Consider the following 24373-nt stretch of genomic DNA (forward strand, 5'->3'; position numbering starts at 1 on the left):
TAATGAGGGGACTTGCTCGCTCGGACCTTCTACACTGAAGTTAGTTTCATACAAAAACAGATTAAAGGATTAGAGACTTTGCATAGCAACTGTAGCTTCTGAAGTCTGACAATTAGAACAGGGTTCATTTAAATTACTAAAAATAGATTGAAATATATATTTTCTTGTTTCGTTTTTTTGCCGGTTCTAAGAGATTAGTGCACAGTGCAAAATATACAGCAAGCTGTGTCATTTTTTATTGGTTTTAAGAAGTAGTTTTTTATTTTATCTTATACCTTTAGCCCTCCTTCCAAACGGAGGAGGGATTACGTCTTAAGTTCACCACGCTGGCCAAGTGCGGGTTGGGGACTTGGTTGCATACCCTCAGAAATGGGGTTCATGATTTAACACAATCCTATCGACTAAGCAATGCATGTATGTATATGCGTGTACAATATGTTGAAGAAATAGGTTTAACCTGACAGTTTGATATTAACTTGACATATGTATAGCTGCCTAGGGAAATTCCGCATTTTCGGCTATTCTAGAGAGTTCTAGTGTGACTACTGATATGAGTACCTAGATTATATTCCCTCTTAGGCCCAGAAGCATTTATCGTGTAATGCTGATATGTCTTATAAAATAAGAGTAGGTATTATATAGGTACTTAGATAAATAATCATTTTAAATACCGATTTAACGATACCATACTTAACAGAGTTGGTCGTTTTATTCACAAAAATAATGGCTACTTGTCAATGGTGTATTTTTATTACTGTTATGTGTTTAGTGAAATCGCAAGGCTAAGACAAATCAACTGACGTATGATCATCAAAATTGGCCTATCCGCCAGGTCTCTACGATACTATATAGGAAAAAACATGCATACTTACATAGACTCCGTTGCGTAGCGCAGTGGAGTGATTCTTAAAGCTGAACACCAAGAAAAATTGTAGAGAATTTTAATCTCCCCATCAATCTCAATCTACAACACTCTTGAGATACTTGAACCCATTACTTTCTAGTACTAAGCCATTTATTGCAGCTCTTGACCAAACTTGCAAAGAAGCGGTTTAAAATGTATCTTGTACAAAAATGTCGTTTTATAGTAGAAGTTAGTAATTTACAGCGGAAAAGTTCGCTTTATGCAGCGGCTTTGCGGTGTAAAACTACATTGTAACTTACTGGACATGTTTACTACCTTTGTGAACCTTAAGCACACTTTTATCATTGGAATTTGACAATTTTTTTATGTTATGTTATATAACTGACCTTTTCCGTCAACTATGCACTATTGTCATTTAAATATGTTAGTAGAGAAATCTTCCTTTTAGATAATTGTTTTTTTTTCTTATCGAAAGTGAATCGTTATCAAATGGATTGAATCGGGTACCAAAAAGATTCATTGATAAAACGTACTTATTAATTAAAGCGATTTGGTGAAAACTGGAGAGACACTACAAAGAATTATGCTATAACAATACTTCAAGAGATGTGCTACTTTCATGAAAAGTGCTTCTAATGTATGAACTTTATCAATCTTCTGCTTCTATAAAGTTTAATGGATGCGACGTGACATTGCATTATCAGGCTGTAAAAATACCTTAAGAACAAAATGCATATAAAACATCTATAATTTTTAATTATCGTGTAATCAAGCCTTTTTAAAACAATACATTTGGCACAAGTTGCAATTCCTACAATATGCAAATTTCAAATTAAGCTAAAACCGAAAAATTCCGAGCAGAAAAAAGTATTTTTCGCAACTTTTTAAAACTAACTTTCAACATGGACAGGGTTCACAGTTATTTAGCATTTATTAAAGAACATAGTTGTAACATTAAAATGTAAATCTGACTTTATTGAACACGTAAAAATGTTACTACTACAGTTTCCAATCCAAACTTGTGCATTTTGAACATAAATTCCTGATCCCGAGGTTCGTTTAGCACGTGTCACCTACTTTCCGATTACAACACTTTATAGTGCTATATTTTGTTTGAAACAGACAGGTCAAATCGCGAACTTGAATGGTTTTCCGTTCACATGCTTAGTCACTATATATATTTTTAACCTCTGCGGCCCGAGATGTAATGTTAATGACCACGCGGCCTTGGGTTTGATTTCCAATCGGAGAAAGATCTTTCAAGATTTTCAAATTTTTGTGGAATATTCTCAACAAAATTCGATGGACTTAGCCTTCACTACCAAAAATGATGCAGGAAAAATACAGACAAATAAAATCGACTCAAATAGTTTCTCTCACTTATTAAAAGCAGGTTCTTATTGTTACGTTTCCAGTGTTCAGATAATCAGAACATTTTCCTATAGTGTTGCACATTTACGCTAATAGCACATTTAAGTAGTTATCTTAAGAGGCGTTTCCGTTGCATTCGTTTAAACGATCATCCTACTGTTTCGCTTTTGAAAATTACCTTTCGTATAAGCATTTAAGTATACAATTTTAACGAAATAACATTTAAGTATAAAGTAACACATTTTGTAAATTATTTTCATTTGGGAATTAATTTATTATGTACTTACAATTTCCTAACGTTTTATGTAATCTAAAAGAAGACACAAAATTTACTCACTCTACGTTTACTGCCAGGCGTGTCAACCAGCGGCCATGAAGTCTAACTGACGTCGCCGCGTCGCGTCGTGAGAATATGAAAAACTATGACAACTCGTTGTCCTATGAATACGTCTATAAGACAATTAGATTTCTACATAAAAATAATTCAATATTTCCTAAACTTAAAGCACAGGCAAGTAGGTCATACAATACAAATGCTAATTCAAACGAGGCACAAGATCGTAGCACTTGAAACGTGTCGCCGTCGTCCTACAGCGTTTGTTACATACATACAAGAAATAGCTTAGATTTAAAACTTTGATTTGTTTGCTATACGAGTTCTTTACTTATTACTTTCCAAGTTTTAGGGTTCCCAGAAAGTTTTAATTAAAGGTTAAGAGCGCAGGATGTAGGAATTATATCGGCGTTGTAATTATATTTGGCGCTTGATTTAAGATTGTGATCAAATAATGAAAGGATTTTCTTGAATTTCTTAACAACAAAGTTGAACAAAAATTGTATTTATAGTAAATAAACACAAAAGTCTCATGAGGGGATGAGATGGAATGAAGCCAAAAGTTTACAATGCTTTCTTTTGGATCACTTTTGGATAGTAAGCAGAATTCACGCAACTGCAACGGAACAACAGAAAATACGGTTCGACATTACGCTCGAGCTAGAACATACGTACAAGTGTGTTCCGATACGCAAAATTCCAAGAAATCTAACACCAATAACAAACTCTTAGAATGTAAAACAACGTCATAAGAAGAAAACGGCTCGTGTTATTGTCACTTAACTAACTGTAGTGGCTTCAAAACTATTTAAGGACTGCGCTATTACCTAACATCAGTAGGGGAAATATGCGCTACCTACTTCGTGCCCACCCATAATTACTCCCGACATATCCCTCTTGGCATTCCTAACATTCATTCTCCGTGTAATAGTGGTCTCAACACAAACGTTACACAAAAACACTCTAACACCTTCAAAATAAGGTCTGTTTTTCTTTGTTTCACTTATATTGGTAATCTTGCAACGGTTTAAATCCGCTTTTCTCCAAATGTCTGTGTTCCGACCACGATCCTATTCTTTTCCATCCTCTTTTATGTTATCCTAAAAGAAAATTAATTAAGTGCTATTGTTCTCTTTGAGCACCGTTTTGTAGGCATCTGACGATTCTTATTGTTTCGTTCTGTAGGCGTAATAGTGTTGTTAATTTATAATTGGATGTTGATGAAAAATTGTCATGTCATGATGAGACAATTTTGGGCCGGATACATCTCATGTGAGAATACGTTCATCGATATTTGCGATATTAATAGCAAAATATGTACATGTTGTTACTTCTTGTCCCTATTAGCCTGCACAAGTTGGCAAGATCTCACAAATTCATTTCGTTAACGTTTCGCATAACTAAGATTAATTAATTATAATAAAACTTTGACCTCGGCCGGGGAATGTATATTGTTTTGAAGAACAACAGAAATTTTGTTAAAATATTATTGTCCGTAACTCGGTTAAACAGAACTTTATAGTAATCATTTGATTATCAATAGAGAGTATGTGTGTTATACCAAAAGTAAAACATGTTCAACAAAAATACAACACCACACAAATACTTTTACTTACTAAAAACTGTCTCTCTGTACCGTAGAATTTCATTTCCAGCATCGAATTTCCACAATTCTCTTGACAAGTAAACCAAGGGAACAAGACGAGTCTTACCAAAACTGCCAACGTGTGTTCACACTGTCATCGCCCTGACAAGATGACGTGGAATTTTTCCTCTGGATATAAATTTGGTCGTCGTTTTTAGCCTTTATGAATGACAAGCGGCAGGCGTAGGCTTTACAAACAATTCACGATTCAGTCACGTCATGTTTCTAAAGTTAGGTACAAGACTCTCAAGGTTCATTGTGAATAAAATTATTCGGTTGAAGAATAAAAGGCGAAGGTTTTAAATACGAGACGTTTATGTTTACGTCTTTGTCCTTATTTCTATAAATAAATTTCTGTATTTTTACTACGAGAAAATTGAATACATAAACGGATAAGAGAAAGCTTAGCGCAGAAAAATGTACTAGTATTAAACAATAAACTTTCATTCTAAAGAACCTAAACCCTAATATTGTTCAAAGTGATCCAATATTTACAAACACAGCATTCAAATCCTCTACAAAAAGCGTAAACCCAGAATCCACATAAAATTATACGATGCTGAGCCAAAAAAAAGAATTGGAAAGTGCACAGCGCCCTCTATTTACGTAGAAACGATAATCAAGTAACGACATCGGTTAACTGTAACCCTCTCGCACCGGGGCGGTTGCTGAACTAAAATCTTACGATCTCTTGGTCTTTCGGGCCCCAAGCACTTTGCGGCGTGAGTTACGATCGAAGGCAACATGTATAAATAAAATGGTTCGCTTTTGTTGTGTTCGGTGAATTCAAGAACGCTAAATGTGAGTGAAATGATACGAAGGTCACACAATTTTATGGATATGTTGAAACCCGATTTAAAATTGATTCTGTAAAAGAATGAAACGCATTCGATAACTTGACATTGGAAAATGGTATACTTAAGTAGGTTGGTTTTAAAAATCTTTTACGAGAAAAAGCTGGTGACGCTTTAAAGGATGCAACATTATTTGTACATCTAACTGAGACAGCATAAATAATTCAAAGAAAAATAGCCTTATTTATTCACCATAATAAAACTTTTACGACAGCTCATATGACCATTCCATCTGCAGCGGGGAGAGACACCCAATAACCAAATAATTTGCATGTCCAAATCCCAAAACACTGAGTAAAGTAGTCACGAATCAATGTGTATGATACCCATGTCACCGCCGGCTCCTCTGACAAGGGCCACCGTATTAATAAAAGCCCTTCGACCCGACCACTACCAGTTTTATAGTAGATCCACAAGTTTTATATTCATGGGGGGTTTTGAATTTTTTACGTGTCGGTTAAGAGTAAACCTTGCGTTGATGTAGGGTTGCTCTCCGTTGTTTTGATGAGCCACCCGCGTTTGAGGGTTAAATGGAGTTGTTTCGACTGTATTTTTTTTCGCTTTTATTTTTTTTGCTGAATTATATTTTTAAGGTGAGAATTTTTCTTGACCTACATCTTATGACTTTAAACTGTGGTATATCTACAACAATTTTCCGCGTGAATAACAGTTATGGTACAGACAAAATCAAGTTCAAATCGAGTATAGTTGTTATAGCTTACATGTTATTTTGGAACATAAGCATAAGCAAAGCTATTACCTTCCAAATTTCATAAAAATCCGATATGTCTTAACGGAGTAACCAGCGTCCTAACTTTGAATATCAAATATGCCTATATTTTATAATAAACTAGCGGACCCGACAGACGTTGTCCTGTCTACACGTCTTTAATTTGAAAATTTTAAACTTTTTTTAATAAGCTAAAACATTCTGAACCATTTTGATGAAAATTATTATTCAAAATTAAAAATTAATTAAATAAACATTGTCCAGCAGACAAAATTGAACCATTCTCAGATCCCCTTGAACACACACAAAAAATTTCATCAAAATCGGTCCAGTAGTTTAAGAGAAGTTCAGTGACATACACACTTACAGAAGAATCATATATATAAAGATATAGTATTAAACGACTTTAGGAAAACTAAATAATCCCCTTAATATTTATATTAATCATTCAGTAATGATACTTCATGTTTCAGAATGCTGTAATTCTAGGTAATTTACTCCAATACCTGTATACTAGGGGCTAAATTAATATGAAATTAATCATCATATTCCGACATCGTAATTAAAACGTCATTTGGATATTCCACATACAAACGTTTCATACCAACCTAAGACTGTTTAGACCCAAATAGACTGAAAACCATTAACCCTACTCGACTATCGTCTAAAAAACTACGTCTTCTTGATTCGGACTAATCAGGAACTCACTCGTGACCTATATTACGATCACAAAGCTTCTATACAAAAGTTCCTAGCATCCAAAAACTCGGTTGTGATTGTCAAAAAGTGGCTTGAGACTTTAGTATAGTGTGAAATTTGTACTTTTACCCTGAAGTCATTTTGCATAAGACCCTGAAGTCATAAAGATATATCGATAATTCCTTATTAGTACACTGCCTGAGTCTCAAAGTGGCCTCTATTCATAATTTGCCACAGCCTGTGTCAAAGCATCGTAAACATTGGTTAGCAACTAACCACATGAAAGAGAAGCCCACATTCCTTTACAAATATCCTCTCAGTAACTCGTCTGTTGTTTCATGTCGCCTTAGTAAATGGAAGAACAAAAATAGATTTAGACCCATTTCTGTTTGAAAACTCTCAAAGTACTTAAATACTGGAGAGCCTGAAGAGGATTGCTTCCAAAAATTCTCAATAAGCCTGCTAAGGTAGGCACTTATATAAGAGATGCCTCGTCAATGCAATTTGGACTGTAGTACCTGGAATTAGAATTTATTTCCGTTTAGCAACCTGTTAAGGCTACTCCGAGTTCCATAAACAAGCTTCCTCCCCTTCGAAAAATTTTAATTAGCCTTTGTTTACAAACATAACAAACGTTTCAGTTTAAATTTTGCCATTAGAAAACCCAAATGTATACTTTTATCGTGTTTTTTAAGTTAATTGGCAAACAACCCTCTTCAGGAAGGTGTATCCTAAAATTCTTATTGTTTAAATTTGATGTCGATCTGACAGTTGGTCAACGGGCAATTTCATAATTTTAAATAAAATTTAATGCTATGTCGCGATAAAATGAGGATAGTTAGGATATTTAATTGATATCTCATTGTTAGAACAAGTTGTTTTTGATTGGTAGAGTTTTACTTAAAACCCAACGAGTAGGTTACAAGAGCAAGATCGCGAAAATTATTCTATTTTATGTACCAATAAAGCCATACAACATAACGAAAAACCTCTTAAAAATAAAGAAATATCTAAGCTTTTTAGAAAAATTGTCCACTGCACAAAACTAAAACAGTCTTTTCACCTAAATGCATTCGTAACATGACGTAACATGGAACCATTCAAGCAGTGTTGCCAGCGTCATATTTTGTTTTCCAACAAGAAATCTACTTTAGGTCAAGGAGCCACACAGGCGTACAGCATTCAAGTTCTTTTGAATGTTTAATCGCCCACGGTCGTTTTGCTGGAGAGATGTTTTAAAATCGGTGTTTTTAAAGAAATACTAGCTGAAAGCCCATTTTGATAAGTCGCATTAGTTTAACAGTCATTTTGTAGTTTAACAAAATAATTGAGAGGGTAATAGGTAGTTGGTCTGATTAGGTATTAAGATAACGACACGATAACTGGCACTTAAATCACACCTACACTTCTTCTTCTACACTGACAAAGAAACATTACTGACAATTGCAAGGTCGTGTAAAGCCTTTGCAGAAATGTAGTATCGTATGAATGTGGCAAAACACAAAGCATTAAATCAATGCTAGTTTCAGAAATAAGAGTTTTTAAACAAACAATATACTATGTGGCGTTAGTGCTATAATAAAGGCAATAAAATTAGTCTACATTTATAAGTCTAGACAAACTCCTAGAAAGTTCTTCAAAAACCTACTTTCACCCCATACTTGTGGCTGTTACATTGGTACGAAAGTAAAAAGATCAAACAGCGAATGCACATTTCGTCTGTGTGATGATGTTTGTTCACAAAATATTCCTGTTTACTTGAGTTTTTCTTTATTAAGGTTGGGTGTTTGCCTTATGTTTCGTTTATTAGGGAAATTTTGTTTGGAAAGTGCCACTGAGTGGCTTTTATTTAAATTCACTTTCGTGAAATTGAAAGCGTATATATCATGTTTGGAAACGAGATTGGAATCAAAATTAAATATGAATATTTAAAAATCCGAATTTAATGTTTACTACGCCCTTTTAAATTTTTTAAAAATAATATTAAACACAATTTGAAAAACGTCTCGGTAACGGTAAAATGTAAATCATTTTTGGTCAAAATATTTTTTTTTATAACTCCATTTCGACACATCATTTAAAAACCATTAATAAAGCAATATAGTACGTGAAAAATACCGAATTCTAAATTCTCCAAAATTACAGCCACCCTAAGACCATCAAGTACATAACTAAAGATGATTAATAACATGTGAGAGATCGGAAGCAATCAATTAACATCGGCGATTGTAACGAACATCTCTAAGCGATGGGGATGCAGTGTGGGGATTTGATTGATCGTGCACGTCTTTTGCAACAGGATACAATGTTACACTATTTAGCTGTGAAGGATAATATAGATACATAAGAGAAATTTCCTGCCACTATCGAGTATATTGCCACGCTATCGATTTTATTTTGTGTGGGGATTAATCAGCGCCCCTGTGCTATCATCGGCCAGCGCTATGAAATTAGTTGTTCTCATAGATCCGAATATTTGTGATTGGAATTAAGCAATTTTGTGCTTTTTTTTAATTGTTTTTGCTTTGTTTCTATACATTATTTCTTCGGTTTCTCAATGCAGAGTAAATGCGGCTTTTTCTTTAATTTTGTAATGTAAACCAAGGGAAACCGTACTATCTTTGTAGATTATTCATTTATTTGTCATTTCAATAGAACTATTGGGGCCAAAATTATCTATGTACATATGCATGTTAGTACAAATTCAAGCAAGATCTTAGTTATTACAATCATATACAGCTAAATGCACCTGTGTGCCTGAATAGTATCCTTATTCATGACTACATCTACGTACACGGACAGTGCATATCATATTCTAAATTGGCTTGAATGGATAGCAAGGCCTAATGTAGGCACGAATGTAAATTGAAGATATTATGTTTGTGCATCACGGAGGCTGGTTTCTACGGGTTTGTAGGTGGATTTCAATATAACAATGGATTTGTAATAGTAGAATAATGATTCTAAAATTTAGTATCATTTCTTGTTATTATAAGCCTGTGTCGTTCCACTGCTGAGCAATGACATCCCCCAATGTCCCCCATAGTTTTCCACTACAGCCTTTCTCCGGCGGTCTGATTCCATTCAAGTATAAATTCATAAAATTTATAATTAACTGACATATTTCAGTCCACTATTAAGCAAATGTTATTGGTATTTGTACTGCTATTTAAAAATATATCTTTGCTAAAATGACTGTTTTTTTTGTAGTCAAGAATATTAAGCACTAAATAAACTCTATGATACTGTTACTTTGGCAAAAACATCCAGATTAATTATGATGCTATTTAATTATTTCGGTATTACGCCGAATTCAAAGTGTTTTCGTTGGTTTTTACAGGAATAAATTGAGTAATGTTGAGTTGAGTAAACCTGCCCATTATTAAAGACGTCAAGCTCAGTCGATTTACTAAAGTCACTTTCATACATTTATATGACTCGACTAAAATAACTTTCTTGAATTATGTTTAACCTCGCAGCCTACCTTTGTTTTCTTTCTAAGCACTGTCACAAATCAAAGAGTTATTACAATATATTTCCTCTATAGTACATCGAAAGCAGTTCATATGGCCTTTGTCGAGCAAAAACAATTCATTTTGGTTGTAAGGGTAAGACCATATTGGCGAAAATATCAATAGAAAATGTCACTGTACATAGTTCGTGTAACTTTTGTAACAAAGTTTGTTCTCTTGCGACTACTGCTAGTACAACTTACGCAAATTAAAAACCAAACCGAGTTTTATAATTTATTGCTGCCTTACTCCCCATTATGAGATAATCGGCTTCGATCAGACGCTAAAGGTTTTATACACTTCAAAAAATTCGAACTTCATGGTACGACGTCTGTCGAAAAGCCGTGTTACTGGTAGAGTCGCCAATGCGTTCAGGCTCTTACCTAACTTTCTTCTGCACAATTCTGGTCCTTATAAGTGCCTTTTTGTATATACACAAGTATAATCATATATCTTGATATTTACTTAGGCCTGTACTGCGGTAGCGTGATAATATTCTTAGAGCCCATTTGCGACGAGAAAAGGAAAATATCGGACAACAGTTTTTGCGGATAATGTACATGGTTCATGTATCAAAATATTTGTTCTTTTCGCTGGGTCTAACGCTGGGTCGCAACTCGATAAACGCGACGTTTATGGAAATCACTGTTTTAAATATATCGAGAAATTTCGATATTATCATGTCGAAATCCTATCATCTACTTAGAAGTATACCGCAAAAAAATAGTAAGTATTCGTGTACAGCATTTTAAATAGTGTACAATAGTGCGATTCTGAACAGTCGGTACTGTCGAGTATCGAAAGTTTGACTATAAGAATGTTATGCCAAATAATTCCTACGACGCCCGTCACAGGCGCTGATCAGATTTTCATACAAATTTTTTTGATTACAAGCCGGTTGTTGGTAGTCGATAGTAATAGAGAATTGAGCTTCAGCATGGTAACATCTTTAAAAGTAAAAAATCACATACCTATTCTAAGCAGAAGTTTGTTTTTAATTACTGACTACAGCTAGTATTGCCACATATTTGGCGCCTCAAGTCAATCAAGACCCGTGCCCTATATGCAAGTTCTATAATGACAATGCAAATGTTCTATTTCTGGTACTTTAATAATACTATTATGCTTTAATTATTCCACTATGACATGACCTAGTCTTACTAGATAATGGAAAATCAATCAGTGTTAATTTAGATCACATAATGTTCTAATGAATTTCAGTCGGGAATAGAACATTGTTGCATAATGTAAGCTCACATTTACGTTACTTAGTAAGGTTTGGTATTTAAATTAGACCAGTGCGAATATAATATGAATGTTATAGATGATTTTTGTAATTCTATTGAGTTAGTCCCGGGGTCAGTTTCATCAGTTTTTAAAAAGTCAATGATCAGTAGCGCAATTCGATTTAGTCTGTACTGACAAGTATCGAGTTTGACATTTAAAATGTACTGCCAAAATAGTTCTTACGGAGCCCGGGAGAGTCGCTTAACAGATTTTCTTGTATAATTTCTCGATATCTAGCCGGTTTTCAGGCTACAGTAGTGCGATTTTATACAGGCGGTTCTATCGTGTATCGAGTTTGACATTTAGAACGTACGAAACAATTAGATACTACGACACCCGCTAGTGCCGCTGATGTAGTTTTTATATCATCGTCATCATTTTAGTGACGGGGAATCGACACTACTATTTTTTTCAATCATTAGTGAATGTAATTCATGTAAAGTTTAGTGTTTTGCTTCTGTTATTATTCTGTTATCATCTAAAGTCTTTTTGTCTAACAACTGAAGAATTTTCTTCCCGTATTATTAGAAGACGACAGATATTATTATATGAATCACAAAGTGAGCATTACAATTCAACAAGCACTACCTGCAACTGTGTATTATTATTGGCAGGAGATATAATGACGTCACGTATGACAATGACCCCATCAAGATGTCTAGACTGTTTAGGTGTTGACGCATAGGCGAGCCCTTTCTCGCAATCTGTTGTGGGCGGCACTTTAATGTTCCCGTTTGAATCTTAATGGACTGTTATGGAATAGTACTTAATGTTGCAGTATTCAAAGGTAATAATAATATATAACTTTATAGACGGATGAATATTAGAGGGAAAGTTTAACGAGTGTTGCATTAGCTGCTTGAAACCATTTTAGTGAATTGTGAACAATTCTTAGTCTCTAGGAGTATTTTATGACACCAAACATGGAGGAATTTTGCTTATGCTATTGCTATCGTAATAATCTAGACATATTGTGACTATGAAAAAATGTTCGTGGAATATCATTATAGTATATAATACTGCGGATTGTGGCATATTATAACTATTTTTGTAATTTAAAGCTCTCCATAGAATGGCAACCGGATAATACCAAAATATCACCACAGCTCACCCTTTTACGTAGGATTTAAATATTATATAAGATTTTTTTATAAATATTTTTACCTTCAAAAACATTTTCAAGCATATAACATTAATTTATACATATTTCATACTCATTAACGTATATTACGAACGTGGGCGTTACCAACTTACACTAAATAATTCCTAAGGTCTTGAAACCTCATCCTTGAATTAGAAAAACAACGCCTTTGGGAGTCCTATTTAAAAGGTTCACGATTTGGAGCCTACATAAAAGCCTACCTACGTGTTCCTCTGCAGGGTACCCTTGACTCTCGCTTGACGGTTATTTATAGGTCAACATTCAAAGGAAAACCCTCTGTATTACGTCACGTGCCTCCCGATATAAATCTTCGGGAGGGCCTTACAACATACGTATGAGTTAAGCCTGTTCTAAAGTTAAAATCGGTTGCACGTAATCATGTGATGGATTAAAGAGGAAACTTTTGGTTTGATAGTATTATGTTCGGTAAGAGATCTATCCTTGACTGTCTATTTTAAAAGTACTACAATAGATGTCTAATAGCTGCATAATGATTATGTGCTAAGAGATCAATCCTTGATTGTTTAATGTATAATAGAATACGGGAATTAACGCGAACACGCATTTTACCTTAAAATGCCTAACGTTTCGGCGCAGGTTGCACTCGCCGTGGTCCCAGGCAGACAGTCAGTCTGCCTGGGACCATTTAAGGGGCATTTTAAGGTAAAATGCGTGTTCGCGTTAATTCCCGTATTCTATTATACATTAAACATGCAACGCGAGAGTTTAAAAGTTATCCTTGATTGTTTGCTTATAAAAAATCTGCAATAGATAGATTGTGGGGTGTTTAATGGCTGCATAATGATAATTACATGCGGTAATCATGTGACGGATTTAAGAGGAAAGTTTTATGTTGTTCAGTTGCTGGATAGAGATTAATGCTTTTAATTGTCTGCTCGTATGAGTATTGCTTTTGGTAGACTGGGGTGTAATATCTGCAAAATGAAAATTTTATATAGTGAAATATAAAAGTTCACTTTTATTTTTCAGTAAATTAACTTGGCACAAATTCAGCGAATCTATTCCAAAAATCATCTTAATTCAATTAGGAATAATATATAATTTCCCGAAACTTGTAAATTTTAAAACTGTTAATGTGAGTTTTAAAATAATTTTCCTTTGGCTTATGTGGTCATTTCTAATATGATTATTGTATTGTCAACGCTTATTAGATGCATACCGTCGTGACAAAATCAGAGGTATAGCTTTTCTTGTAAGTTCTAGAGTTTTACATACATAATATCAAAATTTCGGCGGTCTGACAAGACGGTCAAGTAAGGCAAGTTCGTAACGATCATACCAAGTCAGGTTCTCTGATCTCTGCATATCCCTATAGAAAACAGGCGTGATTTTATTTATACACAAGAAGTACACAACATTTCTTGTTATTAAAATCTTCAACGATATAGTCGTTACAAAAACATTAACTGTAGTTTAAATATTCTAAAACGCAAGATGTTGCCTTACTTCCCGCGCAAGTTCCACAGAACAATCTGTCATACTTGTAAACTAGGGTCACCACGACAGTTTGCTCGGACCGTAGATAAACTCACCCACTCATGTGCTCCAAGCTTTGCGACAACCCTATTAACTAAGTATAAGAGTTTAATGACAAGTGGGTGAGATTCTGGAATTTTAATTTTTTAAGTATACTTAAATATTTAAATTTTACATATTATGTTACTTGAAATATCCACAAGAATACAGCAATTACAAATAATTTGCTATCATTTTCCTAAAAGTTTTTACTGATCAATTCTATTCAAAAATATGCCGCCAAAATACATTTTACAAAAGTGTCTCTCACTAATTACTTTATAAACAAACAAACAAAAAATGGTGTTCTTGTCCCCAACGCATTCCTCAGCTTTTTCTGCGAAAGTTTAAAACTATCACATGTCTGTTGAAGGCACGCTGTGGATGAAAAATTGTATAAGAGCGACCCTTTTTACATAAATTACACATTGATAAAATATTCGTAGAGTTTGCGAAAACCCAGGATAAAAAGTAATATTTATAACCCTTCAAAAAACCGCAACCTTTTGAAAAATAATAAAGCTTATTTATAAGCCAAAAAACAATTCGTGTAGGAAGCCCTCGTAATCTAAAAAGTGTACCTTTACATAAAAAATTGAGGGCACCAAAACACCAAGTGATAACTCTTAAAAATCAACATAACCTTTTAGCATATAACACATATGTTCCCACATTTGGGATCTACATTAAATATTCATTCATTCTTTACACATGGATAATACGGAAACCCATTCAGCGTGATATCAAAAACAAATTTTGAATGAATATGTAGTATCTTATCGCTTAAACGAATTTCTCGAACAACCGCTCAAATAAAACATATATAACTTCCAAAATTACATTCTAAAAAGTATTAGAAAATATGTTAGGAATTGGGTGAAAAATAAACACTTACCTCGAGTACAACTCCACGTGCAAGAACCTCAAATACTCAATGTCCACATACACTAAACAAACACTCGAAAGTGAAAGGTCATTCAATTTGGCCTAAAGTGTCAATCATAATATACTGTCAACCACGGAAAGTAACTCACAATTTCAAATAAAAATCTTCGCCGAAACGAAATTCGGTATCGCAAGGGTGTGACAATCGTGTCAAGGTCCCCTTTCGGTTGCTACGGCGTAGACGTCCGCTCCGTAGCGGGTCTCCCGTACGACAGCCTCACGTTGCTACGAGCTACGCGGGGAGATCCGTGGCCAATCGAAGTGAAGCTGCGCGAAATGGGAGTGTGCTCCACTTGGATTTTTGAGATTATTTTACAAGCGTGGATTAAGGGGTTTGTGGGATTTATTTTTTTATTATTTATTTTTTTCGGACAGACTAATTGTCATCTTTTTAATGGTAACAACCATTTTTTCGGTTTAATGTTGACCAATATTTTCGGTACTAAATCTTGTAACAATAACTCATTATAAATCACTCGAAGTAAAACAAAAAAAAATGAAACTCAATTTAAGTAAAACTATAGCAGCTTAATCTTGCAAAAAGTAATTTATTTTTCGGTAAAAGTGTACTTCAAAATTCAACACGAAAAATGAAAGTCGGGCGTTAATTGGTAATGAACAATTAATCAGTCGTCTGATAGAGCCCAGTACATTTCGTTATCCTTACAAATGCATAGAAAGGAGATAACATTAAAGTTACCAATACGCCGCGCGTATTGAAGCGGGACGAAGCTATTTACCTCGCTCTAATGCGTAGAAGCGAGACAAACGTATCAAGGAGAAAGAGACAAATAAAAAGGCCAAAGTTTCTTCTGTGAATTATTGAAATGAATTATGTTTTATTTTGCTCATTGACTTTGCTAAAGCTCGTAGGGTAGCTACTTTCACCTGCTAATTCATTTCTTGCCAAATTTTCGGACATAATATTAATTAAGTTTGGTCCTCGCAGAGGATTTTTGGAGGGAAAGTAAACAGATTTTAAGGGGTCGCGTTATCTTAATAGCTTCGTATGTGTGCGTGAGCTTTACGTGTAAGCTTTGTGTAACATTTTGAATTTAAAGTTTTACACTTTATAAGCTTTTTAGAGATTATGGAAATATTTTTTGTTAAGCGGAAAGTTTCTACCTTGCATATTATTTTAAAGTTTTATGCTTTTATTAATCATAGTAGCTATTTAATCAGAGTGCTCTCGGATAAGATGAGAAGATTTCAAACTATGTTTAACAAATTAGTTGTTTTATATGTTTGACACAGTTACTCCAGTTTCTGGGATACATTTAGCGTTAGTTTTTTTTTTCAATAGCGCTTAAACTCATATAAAAATGACATAGACAAACTACCCCTAAATGTGCCTCAGAAACCGGGAATCAGTGGTAACTTTTATAGAGCAGCTGTAAAATTTTAAATTTCTTAGCATAATTCTAAAACAGTAGCGAACTATGTATTTACTTATAACATTGTATCTGGTACTGATGGACTAAAAAATGTAGTCTCAACTGACATAGCAATTCACCTATAATGCCCGGTTTCCGAGTACATTTAGGCGTAGTTTATCTATTCAATAGCATTAAAACTCATATAAAAACACGCTGTTGAATAGATAAACTCACCTCAGAAACCGGGAGTAAGCGATTTTCGTTCAAAAGCACATGTAGTCAAATAAAACATATGTACAGTCAATGACATAGACGTCACACATACCATCACACCGAAGCTCTTAAAACGCACAATATAATCCAATGTTCGCCCTTTCAGCACTCAAACATTATTACATCAAGCAAAGACATAGCAACATATTGGTAGACCCTACCTTTAACTATAAGCTTATTAATGTTCTTGACAGTACGCCCCCTACAGGTTTGAAATAGAATTAGGGGGACTGTCAGCGGCTGTCTTTAAGGTAAAGGTGCGTGCTTAGCGTCAACATTCAACAAATGTTTTGTGTAGGCGTTTTGTTTTTACAATATGATTTACTTTGTAAGTGCTGTGCTAAGTCTTGTGTTTTGATGTCTAGATGTTGCAGTAAGAATAAACAACTTTAGGAGTATTATATATTAATTAATTGTAAAACTGTATTACTCTCTACTAACTGTATACTACGGGTACAAAGTAATCTATACGTAGTATAACAGACATTCGCCAAATAAATATTAAGAAAATTCTATGTGAGTTTTTGTCGCATATACATTTTAGCATAATATTATAATCATTGATTTTATCGCAAAATTAGAACAATCAGTAGTTGTTTTAAATAATAACTATTTGTACAAGTATAACAGTTAGCTGATATCTCATAATCAAAAACAATAAAAAGTCTTCTTTTTCCAATCCAACAACGAAATAAAAATAATTTTGAATATTGATTAAAAATGTTTTCTTTAAACATAACACTGAACGGAAAAAGCATCAAAACACAGCTTTATCGTTTCTCATGACGTATGGAGCTGTCAGGTATTAAATTGCATCTCTTTTTATTTTCTATCTCCCGAAGTACATTTTGGAAAAAGGTAAATTGTGCAATCAACTTGCGCGGAGGATATTGCGTTGATTATTGGTTCCATTCTTTTTATTGACCAATTTTGAAGGCTGTATCAAACACTTTGTTGTTAGACGCTGTAAAGAGAAGACATGTTTCGACTAGGTTATCTAAGTTTGTTTAGGAAAAGAGACAGTCTGTGGTTTGCAGTAAGTTTTAAAATGAATCATTTTAAAAGTTGAATATGAATGACGTTTTTAATGCATTCCTCATTTGTTGGGACACGCTGCTGGAAAATGAAACGTGGATACGTATAACATGCATTTTCTGGTAAACATACATATAATTCTTAAATTTTTGAACAAGCACGAAAGTAATGTACAATTGTGACCCATGTAAACTTATATTAATTGTGTTCAAATAACAACACAATTAATACGTTTATTTTTTCTTTGATTTTTATTATTTGTTAATTCGCGTGAGTTCGTCTATCTCAACACATAATTCGTTTTGATGTACAAACGCCGCAATATAACAAATATGCAAACTATACTATAACATTGAGAGTACTGTCGGCATCGTCAAAGTTAGCCATGATCAAATTAAGACATAACCTAAATAATAATATGTAGTCTAATTCATACCCTACACATATTCCACAAACAATATAACAAAGTTGTACAAACAATCTTCATACACAATGTATGGAGTGGTATAAACAGTAAACTAGATGTAATAACCTGTGTCTTAGGGCCAGTAGCGGCGGAATAACTTAATTTTGTCACAGCCTCGCAAACGCTACATTGTACGTTGACGACTGAATTCGAACTATGTCTATGATGAAAAGTTTTATGTGACGTTCTTATATAGTACAACAATTTAGTAGATAGGGATCGGTATGCACAATCCTGCGTACCGATCTGGATATTATCCTCTCAAGCGCCCGGCCACCGTGTCACGGTTGAATGTTCTACCCCCGTCAAGCGTCCCGCCACCGTGGTACGGCAAAACGATCTTACATTTAAAAAACGTAGAAACGAAATGCTAAGACTATGTTTATCCCTTTCAAACATATTTGACATTGAAGCTGATGAAACGAGACGACGATCTAATGCACACACTTGAATAAGTGGTTGATATAGGCCAGAGAACACCTTAAACAAAATCTGACCCAACGACATGTTCCTTTATGACCAATATTGTAAATCCTTTTTTTAACTAATTTTAAAGATTTGAGTATATTTTACAGTTGGATTTTAATGTCATTATTCATTAACTACACGATAAGACCTTTCGTCATATTATTTTTTTTGCCTAAAAATATTTTTTAGACTTTCTTCAAACACATGCCTAAAGCACAAAATATTCAGATTAAACCGACTATTGTACTGCCACTATCAAATATTATTTGTGGTTTATTTTTTTAATCTATAGCAAATTTTATGTAGATTTCAAATATATAAGGTATGACTAGGGTGTTAGTATAAAAATATGACGAAATCGGCGCTTAAACGCCAACCGCCAATTCAATTTCGCGCGCCATTTTTGGCCTGGACGCTTAACGGTATATTTGAATTTTGACGTTGGGGCGCTCGAGAGGTTATAATTAGATTTATCTTAACGATTCCAGAGTTTTAGTTGCAAAATAAAATAGCTGTATCAGAAAAACCACCATCAGATTCATAAGTCTGCGGATCACTGATGATCTAAATTCAAAATGTTGTATATCGCTAGCTGCGAGCCTTGCCTACAAGGCTTTCTACTAAGTTTTCAGACTATAGTAGGTCTTATCAAGTCAAACATTCTCACCATACTTCTTTTTGTTACGGAAGAATTGTGCAGTGGTTTAAAATTGGCAGTTTATGTATAAATTTGAATTTAGTTTAACAGACTGTTTTTAAAATGTTGATAGTCTCTTTATTCAAGTAAGATGAAACCTTATATCAGTCTGTGTAATTATTTTAACGAGGATCAATGAACTAATGTCAAACTTTATTCAAAGCGTTGATACCTTCACCAATTTACGAAAACTTAGATCTAGTTACAGTCTGTGAGGCGATTACAAACCACTATCGAATTGCTGTCAGCAATTGTTCTTTGAAATAGAGTGAACAATTTTATGAGAAAGTGATTATCGAAATTTCTGACCCAACTAGTATTTTAAAATAGATCTATATTAGACTTGAGCGTTGCATGTGCTTTATAAAATAGAATACGGGTATTAATAAACACGCATTTTACTTTCAAATACCTGACGACTCGGCGCATCTCACTCAGACCGTAGTCCTTTTTGGTCACTGCCGTATTTTCTTATATAATACACAGCACTTATATTTACTTGAGAACACCAATATATTTTCATTGTAGAGCTTCAAAACGGTTTAGGAATAACATATTTATAATTTGTTATTCCTAAAACCGTTCTATAATAATAATATTGTATATATAATTATTACTATAACTATGTAACTAAACTACTAATAATATTATATATATTATTATTATAGCAATAGGCTCGCCCGTATTCGATTGGACTGGCACTGTAAATAGCAAAACGTGGGCGTAATTTATACAACAGCCTACAACTAAGGGAAATACATACGTGATGTATGAATATAATATTACAGTATAACTCCTTAGCACAGTACTATGTAAACATTTACCAATTAGCAAATTATTTTTAGTTGTTTTTCTTACGTCTGTAAAAGCAGCCATGCGAGATACTGTTATCGTATTTATTACGTTTATTAATAAACTGTAGGCGAGAAGACAGCACAGGAAACAATTATACCGGGACGATGGACAAGATAATCATGTGAAACATACACGCGTTACAGAAATAGACGTGAAACAAAACAATAATCGTATAATGTTATTATTTTCTTTGTTTTTCTTGATAATAAACTGTGTAAAAAATGCTTAGGTGTTACAAAATATTATAGGAGCCTCTCTCTCGAGACCTCTGTGTTTCGGTCTGTTTGTGTTAACCTAACGTTTTCTACGAATTACTAAACACTACCATAACACACTTACTCACAATTTATCTAAATTGTCGGTGAGTGTGTTAGAGCGAAATTTCTGATAGAATGAAAAAAATGTCACCTGAACATAGCCGCGCGCAAAAAACTATTCGGACATAGTGCTTCCGTGATTTGTAACAGTAAGGTAAGTTAACATTCTATAGACTAGAGCTCTATTTATTCTGCCTTGCATAAAAGTCACTGTTAATAACGAACTTTTTTAATGAAAATAAAAGTTTTACATCTCTACCAATTAAGATATCAACACTAAAGATAAGCTCAAAATAAACACTGAAACATGATAAACAAGTAAAAGAACAATAGATTTCAGAATGGAAACGGAATGTATAATCAAATCAACTTGCTTTCGCGCCGTGTCTATCCCTGCAAACTCAATTATATCACTGCACCATTGTAATATGAACCTTACGAACACAATATAAGGGTTAAATTGGAGGTAAGTGTATGTTGGTTTGTGTACAGCGTGGAACAATAGGCCACTCGAGGCGGCCCAACACAATGTTAATGCTAATATGAAGGATGTGAGTTTTTGTCAGTACATTTGCGGGATATTCACTATTTTGTTTGCATTCTAATAGATCGGGAAAGTGTTTGTGTACTGATACTTGAAGCGAGGGCGCTTGAGGGAATATCAAATTTAGATTCAACGTTGGAGTACTGCTTTTGATGCTGTTTTGAGTAGAAATTGAAATGTCTTGTGTAGTTACTTTGTAAGTGTAAAAATAATAATTGACAATAAAGATAATGTAACCAGTACTACACTTCTGGGCACATATGAATAAAAAGAAAGATCTATTGACAAGAGAATTGAAACTGAGTATTATTATAAACTAAATAATTTATTTACGAAATAAAGCTATCAACAGAGTCAACTAGACTCACTTGTATTATTTACTCACTTTAGCTGGTCGCGGCATTTTATAATGGTGGGCATAATTTTACTTTTATAAGTACTTAATGCAAAAAAAAATATTGTTGAATATATACTAGGACAGTAACTAGAGGTACATTCAATGAATATTATACTCTTTGCGCTTAAGTAACAGCAAACTCAGTACTAAGTTCAGTATGTAAAGGAATCGCAGTAGCAGGTGCTTATCTGTGAGTGCAAATTGCTTACGATTAACCGAGTAAAATGGATTACACTGCGGTGAACCAAATACCGGGAACTATTTACAATTCACTTTCCTACTTAAATACATGCACTCAAGTCGGTAAATATAATGTAGTAGAAGTAGATATTTAACAAAAATGTGTTACGTGTGTTTACAAGTACGAGAAAAAAATAATACCAATATTTAGAGGGTAGAACGAACTTTATATCAGAAATAGAGCTTAGCTATTTGAAATAAATTTTATTTAGTTGGAGTGAGTGCTTCAAAAAGTGTTGTGTTATTACAAAATAAAAAAATGTGTAAAGCATAGGACGAACTTTATACAAAAATAATGAAGCATAGCTACAATACATACTGCATACATACAATTTTATGATTTGTTTAGCAAATAATAAATCATATTTGAACAAAATATTTTATACATGTCTCATTAGAGTGATTACACCAAATATCTTCCGTAGAAATTATATCGATTAATTAATTTCTTTCTTTGAAATGTATAATGACTTGGATCTGTAATGTTGTATGTTAAAAAAAATAAATTAACAAAAAATACTGTCATATAGAAATCTAGGCACATATAGCAGCTATGTCTAATCCTGTCTAATTACATCCTTAATTAGACACAAAGCTACGTAACCTTTGCAACATTAGGCCCAGGAGAGTTCGTATTATTGCTATTTATAGAACCACTATGTACTGGCCTGGAATTAACGCCTTCCAACTACTGAAAGCTATGATTTATTTTAAATATTAACAGTCTTACTGCAGTGATTAAGTTAAGGTTTCAAACTTAGTTTTAAGTAACGAAACGCAGATTTCACAATCTGTGCTCACAATGCGCAAATCGGCAAAGCATTTAATGTATATATTGTAAGTAATTAGTTCCAAACTCCTTCATTGTGTGGACGTTTTCATAAGTGTCTTTTCACAGTTATCATAAGTTCTGCAAATAAACTGGTAATTGGTCACCATACCAAAATATAATTATTATAATTAATAAAGTAAATTACGAACAGAACAGCTATTGAGTACGTGAAGACAGTTATAAACCATATTTTTTTGTATAAAAAAATATTAGTCTCTACTCAGACAACCAATTCCAGAAATTTTCAATTTAATCTAAACTACCCTAACCTATGCTATAATTTGTATCTTACTCATTTGCCCTAACCCTGCAACATCACCCTAACACTGATAGCCCCGAATAATTCATCGGGTTGTATAAATTAAACTCGTACCGCGTCATTACTCACGTGAAACCGCATCTGCTGCCGGGAGATGAATCTCTGGATTTATAAAAATATATACAGATTCATATATTATATGTATGTGGAGGCTAAATGATCGGTTGGGTGTTTCTGGGTTAATCAGCTGTCTTCATTTTGGGTTATGTTTGCATCTCTTGAAATATGGGTTGTTTGTTCAAACATGTACCGCAAAGACTGTACAGAAGTTGCTTATTATTATTATAGGACATTTTATATATAAACCTGATCAGTGCCCCTAGTGGGTGCCATGAGAACTATTATGAGAACTAATTGCGCTACAATATGTCAACAGTCAAATGTTATAAGACAGAAGACTAAGCTCTTTACTTACAGATACACACACATACAGGCATTAAAATTTATTTAAGTTTAATATAATCTTCATATAGTTTCATAATCAATAAATATCAAAATACCCCATCAGTTTCTAAACAGATATGACGTCTACTGGAAGTAACTCTACGTTAAAAATAGGTACAATAAACCTCCTTTCCTCCTTTAAAAATCCTATTAGAGAACAGTGTAAAGGAACAGAAGACTTATTTTTCGTGATTTAGTTAACACAAAATTAGTTATGGGTTTGCCATCAATTTAAAATATTTTATAATTCAATATTTAGACCAGCATTTCTTTGTCTACGTCAAACTAAAAATGGCATTATACCCAGAACAATACCAACTATCAATTCTAAACCATTTGTACTTGTTTCTACCAAAAATATATAAAACTTTTTCGTCACTTCTAGTATGTTTAGCCCCGCAACTAAATCTTGCAAAGGGGTTGTATGTAATTAAAATTCAGTTGGCTGGTGGTTCTGTTAGCGGCATATAAATCAGGACTGACAGCCGATGGTGGCGCCCTCGCTGCGCTTTATTGAAATTCTGCGTGTTACCGAGTAATCAACGATAAAATGAACACGTACTTAGATTTTGCTATGAGACAAATGCTTTTCGGCGCGTAGCACTATAGAAGTATGTTTTAGTTTTCGTTAATGTAACTGGAATCATATTTAGGTTTTGGAATTTGATTTATTTTTTTACATTCTTAATTTTAACGATAGTATCTGTGAAGTGTTAAGGTTAGTCTTCAAATCTTCGGGAATACAAAAACTTACAAAGCTATTTAAATAGCAGAGTACAATTAATTGCTTACATCAAAATTATTGAATATCGGCTAAGAAAAATATACCACAGCACTTCACTAAATCTTTATACAACACAAAACAAAGTATAAGAAATTATTTTTTCCTAATGGTCTGAGGACTTCACAGAATCTATAAGAAATCTAGTAATAATTGTGTTCCTTGAACTAGTAGAGAAAATCTATGTGCAAGCTTTTGCGGTGTTTTCCTTGGAACAGCAATCTCAAGCTTAAAATAGCGTTTCTTATAATCAAAGTTGAGGAATATATACTGAAGCGTGGCAACCGTTTCCTAAGAGATAATTGAAATGAGTTCTTTTTTTTCTACAGCATTTCCCTTGAAAGGTGGTAAATTGTGAAATTAATATATTTCTAGGAAACTCACACGCT

At 33.7% G+C, this 24373-nt stretch overlaps 1 protein-coding gene across 1 annotated transcript in view; it reads right to left on the reverse strand.

The window, feature by feature from the left end:
* Positions 1–15165, reverse strand: part of LOC142976588 (C3 and PZP-like alpha-2-macroglobulin domain-containing protein 8) — a 210880-nt gene extending 195715 nt beyond the window's left edge. The window contains exon 1 of the mRNA XM_076120021.1: positions 14891–15165. The gene's annotated coding sequence lies outside the window, so the exon portion shown is untranslated. The remainder of the gene's footprint in view (positions 1–14890) is intronic.
* Positions 15166–24373: the final 9208 nt, after the last annotated feature.

Source organism: Anticarsia gemmatalis, chromosome 11 (genome assembly GCF_050436995.1).
Source record: "Anticarsia gemmatalis isolate Benzon Research Colony breed Stoneville strain chromosome 11, ilAntGemm2 primary, whole genome shotgun sequence".
Taxonomy (NCBI): Eukaryota; Metazoa; Arthropoda; class Insecta; order Lepidoptera; family Erebidae; genus Anticarsia; species Anticarsia gemmatalis.